Source organism: Mycteria americana, chromosome 8, assembly GCF_035582795.1.
Source record: "Mycteria americana isolate JAX WOST 10 ecotype Jacksonville Zoo and Gardens chromosome 8, USCA_MyAme_1.0, whole genome shotgun sequence".
In the NCBI taxonomy this organism is placed as follows: Eukaryota; Metazoa; Chordata; class Aves; order Ciconiiformes; family Ciconiidae; genus Mycteria; species Mycteria americana.
The window spans coordinates 21,688,320-21,698,860 of NC_134372.1; positions in this window are offsets into that span (position 1 = coordinate 21,688,320).

Genomic DNA, 10,541 nt, shown 5'->3' on the forward strand with positions numbered 1-10,541 from the left:
TGCCAGGCTTCTGCTTAATAGCTTAAAGGACCTGTTGTGGGGGAGCGAGGTCAGCGAAAGGAAAGTGCTGCAGCCAGCTCATTGAGAAAGGCATGCAGAGCACAGCAGGGCATGCACACAATAGCTTGGTGTCCTCCACTGGTCTGGCTCAGCACTTGTCCTACCCTCAGAGCTTCAGCCAGATGATTTGGAATTGATTTGTGGCTGAAGTGACTCAACTGGTGTCCTTTTCTGTTGCCTTGATGTCATGCATATGCTCTCTGCTCCCCACCATACAGCGAAGTGAAGGCAGAAAATCAATCATTAATCTGTCCCTCCCACCCCGAGCTTGCTGTTGGCCTGGGTATCCAAAGGAAAGAGAGCAAGTGTTGAGCTGGGCTGGATGCAAGGGGACTCTTCTTCCTCAAACAGGATGAAGCTGTCGTGTACAGAGCAGACACGTTACCCCTTGCCCCATTGCTCAGGCTGTTCCCTGGTTTGTGGGAGGGATGAACATGCTCATCTTTAACCCAGGGGATGCTAACCACAAACCAAGCCAGGGGAGCAGGGCAGGTTGCAGCCTTTGCCAGTGGGTATAGTCATGCCATGGCAAAAATCTGTGTATGCTGTGGGAGGAGGAAGTGATTTCCAAGTCTTTCTGAAATGTTTTGCCGGTCCTCTGCAGAGCCACTGCAATCTCAAATCAGATCTGCTGGGGATGACTAAAAATAGCATCTTTGGGCATGGGTTTCCAGCTCAACTATCCCTTGGTCAAGCCATAAATACTCATTGCTCAAAATACTATTAATGTTCAGTAGCTCCAGTGTTTTCCTGTTCTCCTGCTGATGATGGTGATGGCATGAAAAGCCAGTTGATAAAACCCACCTGGATTTCCAAAAGGGTCTCTTGCAGTCTCCTAAAGAAGCTAAGCTCCCGTGGGATGAGAGGGGAGGTTCCTACCTGAGTACTAATCCATTATTTAACAGGCTAAAAGGCAGGAAACAAAATACATCAGGAAGACTGTGAATAGTAGGAATATTTCTGACAGTATTTCAGTAGGAAAAAACAAAAGACTAACTGTGAAGGGCTGTGGAAGGACCTCACCTGGATGCTTGGTGGTTTATAGCATCTCAAAGGGGTTGTCTTGCCCTGTATGCCTTTCCCTTTTAACTCTGTGAACAGGGGGATGCTCCAAGCTGACCGTTGCCACTTGGAGCAAAACATGAAGTTTATGGGGTATCCATGGCAACATCAGCCCAGTGCTCTGCAGTAGTTAAAACCCAAAATCCCCATCCAAGATCTAGGAATCCCTGGGAAAGGAAGGAGAGGAAGGAAAAGCAACCATAGAAGTGGCTTTTTTTGTTTTAAATGTGTTGTGCTGCCTGCAGTTCTGGTTCCCATGCCTGAGGAGGGATGTCATAAGCTAGATAAGGTGCAGAGAGAGGCAGCAAGGATGACTGGGTAGACCTGGGGCTGCTTAATCCAGAAAAGGGCCATGAAGGAGGCATATGAAATTATAAACTGGAGATGTTTGTGTCTCTTCTACAAGAGCTTGAATGAAGCTGGGAAGGACAGGCTTAAATGCTAAGCTGTAGTTTCACAGCCCTCCTCCTTACAGGATGTTGCAGATGCTTACAGTTTACACAGGTTAAAACAAGCAACCAAATACATTTATGGAAGAAAAAGGTGGGAGGATGTGAGAAAATTCACTGACTGAGAAAGATGAGAGAGTGTGAGTGGGGGTGTGAGGGAATATTTGGGACCTGCAAGGAGTGGAGGGAGGGAGCAATCTGCTGGGTTCATGCTGTGTGTTGGGAAGGGATTTGGCCTGGGGAAGAGCCAGGCTGCAGGAGGAGGATGGCTCTGCCCAGAGAAGTGAGAAGCTTCTGTGGGTTGGAGCCTGGGAGAGGGGTTGGGGGACGTTGGAAGAGCCTGGAGGGAGAAGGGGCTGCTGCATCAAAGTGGGGCTGTTGGGGAGAGGAGGCTTTTGCTGAAGGATGAAGAAGACAAGAAGTGCATTGAGTACAGGCTCCTGCTTTCTTTCAGCTCTCTAGCTATACTACGGTCCAGCTGGCAGGGACGTCTGTCACACCCCCCCACCCGGCTTCTTTCTGCTGTAGCTCCAAGGGGATCAGTGCACAAAGCCTGGCAGCTCTGAATGCTCCCTGTGTTGTCTGCACAAACCAAATGCTTTATCCCCGCTCGCTGCTGGACTGAGATAGGAGAGCAGCTCTCGGGAAGCTCTTGTGCAACCCAGCAGCAGGAACCTGAGACCACCCGAGGGACTGACCCATTAGCAGCACCCACACAGGGTCCGCATACCAGGGTCCAACACCAGAAAATGCCTACCCTGCACAGGGGACATCTTGCCAGCAGACCTGGAAGGGGAAGGGAGATGGCTGATGTCTAGGTTTGGAGGCTATCAGTCCCTTCCCATCCAGGCTCTGCACGTGATCTCCGTGCATCAGACCTGCTGTGCACAGGGCAGAAGTGCTGTCCTAGCCATCTCCCATGTACAGCCCATGTTGCTCTTGCTTTTCTGGTTTTCAAGTGAGGGACAGACCCATAAGTGATGTCTCCTGCCCGCTGTGCCGCTGGTGAAAGGGACACTGCTTGGGGCTGTGGCTGGGGAGCAGGGCAGGGAGAGGCAGAAGTGGCAAGGAGAGATGAGGGGTAGTTTCAGGGATGCTTCAGCGCATGGCAAGAGTGAGAGAGGGGTGCTGGGTTTGTCACAGTTGTTTAGCAGAGTTTCCAAAAGGCTTTTAAATCCTGCACAGGAGCCTACAGCTTGTCTCCTCTGCACGGTTTCATGTGCCTGCCCTTGGTATTTCAGGAGCTAGGGTGAGAGCATGAAAGATTTTCAGTCCTGAAAGAGTTAATTTCTCATGCCTGCAGCATTTGGGCAGTAATTCAGCTGCTGCTTTATATTCCTGAGTGGATCTCCTCTCTTCTGCCGTCTCCTCCCAATCATAAAAAATACATCTTCCGAGGCACTGAAGGCAGGAGCTTGTGCAGGCAAGGCCACATGGCTGTGCTGGTGCCTGCCCCACAGCTGTGCCAGTAGCAGTGCTCAGCGGGCCATGCTCACCCCGTGCCCTCTTCCACCAAGTGCCAGTCAGCACTCAGTGGCTGCTCTAATTTGGGGCTGCCTGCTTGAGCGTGGCATCATGAGCTGGATGAGCTCAGGCCTTAAGCTATAAAGGCTTCTTAAGGGTAGGTGCTGTCTGGGCCTCGTTATTGGGGTGCCAGTGCTTGGCTGTGTCTGGAAGGCAATTCCAGGCATATATGGATAAAGCTAAAGCGCAGAACATGGGGGGACTTGGGTGGCTGTAATCCTCTGCTGGCACAACCCCGTGAGAGCCTGGCGGGCAGCATCCTCTGTTACACTGCTGCTGTCCTCTCCCATAGGGTGCACAGGGGCCTCCTAAGGAGGTTGTGTCCTGAGGTGTGGAGTCCCATTTGGGTCACTGTGTTGCCTGTTGGGGAGCTACACCTGCTGTCTGGAGTTAGGGTGAAGACAGGTGGAGGCCTGAACCCTTAACATGGTGCATTTTGCAGCCCTGGACTCCATGGTGGGAACTTCTCGATTCCCCAGTGTCCTGAGGTCAGGTAGCTCCTCCAGCCCAGCTGGCTGCTGCCCCTGAGGAAGGTGGTCTGTATCACAGCTGGCCTGGAGGTGCTTTTCCCCCCTGTTTTTACCTGTTTTTAACAATGCCTTGTTTTCAGAACCAAGCAAGACCAGCAAAGGCAGCGAGAAGACAAGAGACGGAGGCATCCTTGAGGAGACCACAGAGATCATCAGCTGCTCAAGCTAGATGTTGCCCTGGACAAAGGCAGAAAACTGCTGCACCTGCAAGAGCTTTCAGTAAGTAAAATAAAGTTTCACTCTGGGATCTGTGCATGCCTATGAAGGGTAATTTATTTTCCTTCTTGATCTTGGGGCCGTTTGTGCCAGTTTTGGTGTCGTTTTAGCTCTCCTGTCTATTTGGTCTGCCTGTGCATTTGGTCTGCCCCTGTAGGCAACTAAGGCTCAAAGGCTTCAGCCAAGGGGAGGAACATCACCTACAGTTCTCATGCTGGAGCAGACTGGGCAGAAAGGCAGAGACAGAGGGTAAAGCCACAGCCCTCCCTACACATAGCTCAGTGCTGGGGTGCCATAGCAGGGACCCCAGGTCATCTCTTGCAGGGTGCTGGCTCTTGGTGCAATAGTTTACAGTGGGAACAGCTCTGCCCCAGCTTGTGGCTTCCAGGCATTGAGTTGTTTTCTTGTTCTAATTTAACACATTTGTAACATTGAAGTAATGGAGTGATCCATAACAGTCCAGCATCACCTGGGACTGGCACACGGCTTGGCTGCTGGTCGTATCCCTGCAGGAGGAGGCAGGCTGATCCCAGCCCAGGTAGGAGCTGGGGTACCAGGAGTGTGGAGAAGGAAATAGGGGGGCTGGGAATGCTCTTGGAAGTTGACGCCCTCTGATCTGGGAGAGCCACCCAAGGAGAGTTGAGCCAGCACAGGCAGTGTGGCAGGGTCTGGGGGCCTTTCAGCATGGCTGGGGTCACTCAGCACAGGGCAGGCTCTTCCCTGCGGGAGCCTGTGCCCGCCTGAGCACTACTGGGAGCACTGATCCTTCCTGGGGTCACGCCGAGCCTTTGCAGCTTTTAGTTTTAATGCACTTTTATGTTCAATAATAACACAATTCTATTTTTTGTAGCATTTCGGGTGTTCCTGGGGCTTGTTATCACATCACAGGTTGGAAACACTAATAAAAAGCTGGGCGAGCTGCAGAGAGCATGTGCCCCTGTGCCAGGTCAGCCTGGCAGCCCCGCGTGGCACATGGCATGGCCGCTGGTCCCCTTGCAGCAGTGGTTGCACTCAGCAGGGCTTTTTCTTTGTGTGGGGCACAATGCCTGCTCCCTGCTTCAAGTGTACTTCATGTCTATTATCTCGCTTCCATCCCAGGCGCTCAGGTCTGGCATGCAAACCCAGCGGTGCATGAACCGGAGAGAATAACAGTGAGTGGCTGCAGATGGGCCTTTGGGAAGAGGTAGGTGCATGCCTGCACACAAGAGGTTTGTGTTTGAAAGAGAAAAACGCTGATTGTAGAGGGGAGAAGAGTTGCTCTGGTTCAGCCTAAAGCAGCTAGTTGGGCAGGATGGTGCTGGCTGCAGTCCAGGGACTCCCTGCACTCAAACATGGGTGAACCAGGAGCCCCCACTAGAAGCAAGGCTTGACCCCTTCCTATGTCCCCCCAGGAAGGGATGAGGTAGTCAAAAAGGGCAGGTAGGATAATTAAGGCATCGGTCCCTCTGCCTTCTCTGTGCCTGGGGCATCAGAGGGCTCCTTGAAGGGCTAAGAGCTGTGCCACCCTCATGTCAGGGTGGTGGCAGGCTCTGCCAGGCTGGTAAGTGCAGGCAGGAGTTGCCTTTGCACAGCCAAATGCCCATGGCTCCATTTAGCAGTCCCTGGAAAGATGCAAAATGAAAGAGAAATTGGGATACATGAGCTGCACCTGGGCCAGCCTGGAGCCTTGCCTGACAGCTTTTTATTTTCTTCTAACAGTTCCCTTAATGTAAAGCCTTTTTTCATGGCTTTGCAGCTGTGGGCAAGCGATGCTCTGGTAGCACTGCGTTATCGTGACAGTTTGTATGCACAAAAGGTGGAGAAATAAACATTATTTTTGGTACAAAAATGTGATCTTGTCTCCATATTGTAACTTTGCTGGTGCAGAGATGAACCTGGAGCCTTGTGGCACTGAGCCACAGGGACCTCGTCTGGGCTGGGGTGCACTGCTGGGAAGCTGGAGCAGCATTGCAGCTGCCTGTGGTGGGCTGGGTGCTGCCACCACATCCTGGGAGGAGGCTGGAAGTCCTGCTTCCCACACAGAAAATCCACCTTGGCAAACCTGGTGTGTGGTGCCTGAGAGCCCAGATGTGGAGGTGTCCTCCCTGCCCAAACATCACCCAGGCTGAAAGCCAGGCAGGTGGGAAGCTGGTTAGGACAGGAGCCACCCCCACTCTCCAAATACTTGCCATGATGGATATTCCCTGGGGATAAAACAGTAAGCAGAGCCCTGGTCACACCGCTCAAGCTATTCTTGTCCCCAGAGGTGTACATGCCCATGTGACAGCTCTGTGCCAGCAGTATCCCTCCTGGTGACCCCACAGAGGGGTCCTCCTGCTCTTGCTCTCATGTGAGCAGCACCAGCCTGGCTGCCAGCTGAGTTTAGAGGTTGACCTAGCCAGAAATTGGCCAGGCTGCAGCTCCCTGCTGCTCTGCTGGGATGAAGGATGCTTTCTCCCAGGTGGCCTCTTTGGAGGGACAAATACTTTGCCATGTGCTGGTGGTCCTGGCTTGGTCCAGGAAGAGTTTGTCCTTGCAACCGGTTCTGTGTATGAGGCTGGAGCTGACTGTGAAAGGCTGCATTCTTCTGACTGCATCCAAAGGCTGCATGGACAACCAAGCCTGGGCTGTGTTCCTCATCCCAGGGCCAAGCGTACGTTGCAGCAGCTGTTCTGCTGCTGAAGTCCTGGTAGCATCTTGTAGTAGGTACCCCATGGGGTGTCTGAATCCCCCCCTGCAGTCAGCCTGGCCCCTCCTGCCCAAGGTGGTGCTGCTTTTACCCCCTGCCTGTGGCAGGGAGCAGCCCCTGCTCCCCTCCCTGCCACCGTGGGTTTAGAAAGGGGGTGGTGGGACATCACCAAGAGAGTCCTTGGTGTCCCCTGGAGCTGCTCCAGCCCCTCCTGCTGTAGTGAGCTGCCACCAGCATCTCCTCCCCATCCCCGATCCTCCTCCATGTCTTCCCCATCCCCCCACAGGCACAGTCTTGAGGGGACATGGCCATCAGCCAGGCCTGTGCTCCAAAATGTCCCTGCCTCTTCCCAGCCCCTTTCTGCTTCAAGGCATCCCTGTTGCTGCGGCAAGTGTGGGATGGGGCCAGCTGGCCAGTGCTTGCTCCACAGTGCTTTCGGGAGCTGGTCCTGCCAGCATGGATGCTGCGGACTGCAGGGGTAATTTAAAAATGAGGACAGAGACCTGATTATTGCCCTAGTTTGTGTCAAATCTTTTTTCTTTTAGCAGCCTTTTGATGAACTCATCAATGACAAGTTGCTAACTGGGGAGCAGGAGGCCCTGAATTGGGGTGGTGGGGCAGGGAGCAGGGTCTCCCAGGGTGCCTCATGGCTCAATGTGCCCACGTTGTCCTGTGAAAATGGGGAAAAAAAGAGCCACGATAAAATAATTGTCTAAACCTGGTGCTGGGCCTGACCAGAGGGACCAGGGGGATGGAAGAAAGCCAGGATGGGGCAGCCTCAAAGGAACATGGGACTGATACTTGGTTAGGGGATGGGAACACCCCAAAGCTCTGCAGGGGCCAGCAGAAACCTCGTGGGCTTCAGCAGGGAGAGGTGCCACGTTACCCCAGGGTGCTGAAGTGGTGGTGGGGGATTTCCAGTTTCTAACAACATGAGGCACCTGCCAGAATCATGTAGAGCAGTGGGCTCCAAATTTTTTTATTGCACTCCCCCAATATGTTTATTGACTTATAAATTACCTACACGTACTGCTGAGCTAAGATGTACATTGTAAAGAAGAAACTAAAATAGAAGTTAAAAAAAGATGGGGTAAAGAGAAATAAGCACTATGTTTAAAAGTACTTTTTTATTTATTAACAGTACAAAAAATATTTTCTTCCTGCACCCCAGCGGAATATATCGTGCACCCCACTCTGGGGACCATGGAGTTGGAGGGAGCCAGCCCCGCCCCCCTGTCTGGCACCAGTGGGGCCCTTCCCCACTTCCCTCCCCCCCCCCCGGATGCTGCCCCGCACAAAGCAGCTTTGTCTGCTTCTTCCTCTTCCTATCCTCCCATCTGGCCGCTCTCCCTCCCTGGCACCCATCCTGTCTCCCTCGGCTGTGCCAGGACCCTCCTTCTCTCTTCATCTCTGGGGAGGGAGTCCAAACCCCTCTTGCCCCATTGCAGCTCACGGGGACCCCTGGCTGTGCCCTGGTCTGGAGGTGATGGGGATAATGGCAGGGTCCCCACCCTGACAGCCCTGGCACCTGTCCACACCCTGGGGACCAATTGTGCAGCTGCCACCAGGAAAAGCAGTGGGTGCCGCTCCCTGAACTCCTCTGCAGCCAGGGCAGCATGGTCCTTTCCCTCTGGCACGGCTTCACTGGTTGCTTTCCCTTCCCCATGCCAGCAGAGCTGTGTCGCTCAGGGTTCAGCCAGGAGGGCTCCCCCAAAAATCACATGTGTTGTGAGCCCTGTAGGAGAGGAGGGGAGGTCCCTGGGACATGCCTCTGCTCCCCAGTCCAAAACTGGCAGTGGCTTCCAAACCTCGGCCAGTGGAATGTCCCCAGCATGGTGCCACCCATGTCCCTGTCCCCTGAAAGGGGGATATGCCCCAACATGGCTGTCTGCAGTCCCCTTCCTGCTGCCAGCTGCCCTGGCAAAGCCCTAGGTGGTTTGACTCAGTATCGCTGCTCATTCGAGTGGAGAGGGTGCCAAAAACCCCCTCCCCACGCTGGGCATGGCCACTTTCGGCATGCCCACTTTCGTGCTAAAGGGAGAAGGGTTGGGCAGGCAGTGCTGGGCACGGGCAACCCCTGCCTATTGCTGTGTGTGCTGCTGGAGGGACATTCTGGCCACGAGTGGCTTTTCTTGACTTGTTTTTTTTGGCTGTGGGTTTCCCAAAGCACCGCCCCTGCCCAGACTCCCTGGGGACCAATGTGGGCTGGGTGCATCCATGAGGGGATTAGCCTTGCCTGGCTGTGTGCCCCCAGGGACTCCCCGGGATGGGTTTGGGCGGGCCAGCACTGGGCTCCAGGGCAGGTGGAGGAGTATTCTGACTACAGAGGCAGCATCAGACCCAGGGGCCAAGTGCATGGGCTGGCTCCTCCACCAGGAGCTCAGTGACAGTGACCCTCGCAGGTCCCACCCATAGCATCACAGGGGCCTCAGCAAGTTCCAGAGGAGCGTGCAGGCTCCCAGGGGGACAGTGGCCCAACAGCAGTGCCCACAGCATCTCCCTGCTCTGCCTGGTTTCCCTTCATCCCGCCTGGCATCCCTCTCCTTCCCCTGCCTGCCTCTCCATGCCCTCCCCTCTCCCTGGCTCCACAGCTTCAGGTCTTGGCTGAAGCTGCTATCGGCTCCTCGTGGCACCCGGCCACCAGCACGGCCGGGGCAAGGGCTCTGCTGCCTCTGCCCCGCAGGGGAGGACGGACAGACAGACAGAGTGGGCTCCAAGCAACTCACACCACTGCATGGTAGAGGCCACCACGAGGTCACATAGGCTGCAAAAGGGCGAAATCCCACTACATCCTATTTTGCCTGGTCTCCTGCAGCCCGAAGAGTGGCTGAGGGCTGGCCCTGCTCCTCTGCATGATGGATGAGCTCTTGGCAGCCCCGGCAGGGCCAGTGAAGGGCAGGCAGTGCCCTCCCTCCACTCTCTCCACCGCAGCCACAAGGTTTCAGCCAGCAAAAGGCAAATTTTATTCCATCTCCACACGCTGGGCTTAAGCTGTTAAAAACAATAATAAAATAAATCAAAGTGTCGGGAAGTGGATTTGTGGAGCAGGAAGAGATGCAGAGGATGGTGAAACACCTCTTGTTCCCGCCTGGGAATGTGAGGCTGTGAGAGGAGCCAGCTGTGTCAGGGGGAGATAAAATCCCAGAGGAAGTTACGGTGAGGGGCTGGTGGGCAGCCAGGTGGCACAGGCTGCGGGAAAGGCTTTCCCACTGTGCCACCCTGCTACGGACACCTGCTCTCCTCGCCTAGCCCATTTGCACCCGCTGCCCCAGTGAGTCCCTTTTAGACCTTTTCCATTCCAAGCACCAAGATTTCTAAGTGCTTTTTGATGGCATTGGCTGCCTTCCCTGCATCTCTGCTCAGAGCAGGCTCAAAATCCAGCCGAAGGCTCTTGGCACAGGAATGCACAAAGACCCACTTAACCCTGCAGCTGCCAGTGCCAGTGTCAGACCCAGGGCGACCTCCCGACTGCCTTCAGGGACCCTGAAGGAGCAGGTGAGAGGGAGCTGTGTGAAAACGCAGCTTTTTTGGTGATTTTTTCCCCCCCACTCTTTGCTGGGTGAGGTCACGGCTGGAGGAACTTCCTGATGGGACTCAGCCTGTGACCACAGCCTGATGCCAAGGAACATGTCAGCAGGCAGGATGCTAGCTCCCCACTGAGCACTCTCCAGGGCCGAGCAACCACGGATCAGCTCAGCTCACAAATCCAGTGGAAAACTGGGTTTGCTCGATTCCTTTTTGGTTTTGTTGTTGTTGTTGTTTTGGTTTGATTTTCAAGGTCAACTGGCCGAAAAAAGTGACTGCCACAAACAAGGGCCCCACAAGCTGGTGACACAGGGCTGTCACTGCCCTCTGCATCTGCAGGCTCCAGCCCTACCAGGAGCTGGCAGTGAGTTGGAAACAATCCCTGGGGGAACAACAATAGGAGCTCCAGCCTCAGTGTGACCTGTTCCTGCACCACCAAGGGCTTCCAGCTCAACTGCCTGCAGAGAAGCCCAGGGCTCCCCTGATCCCATGCCATGGATGTACCTG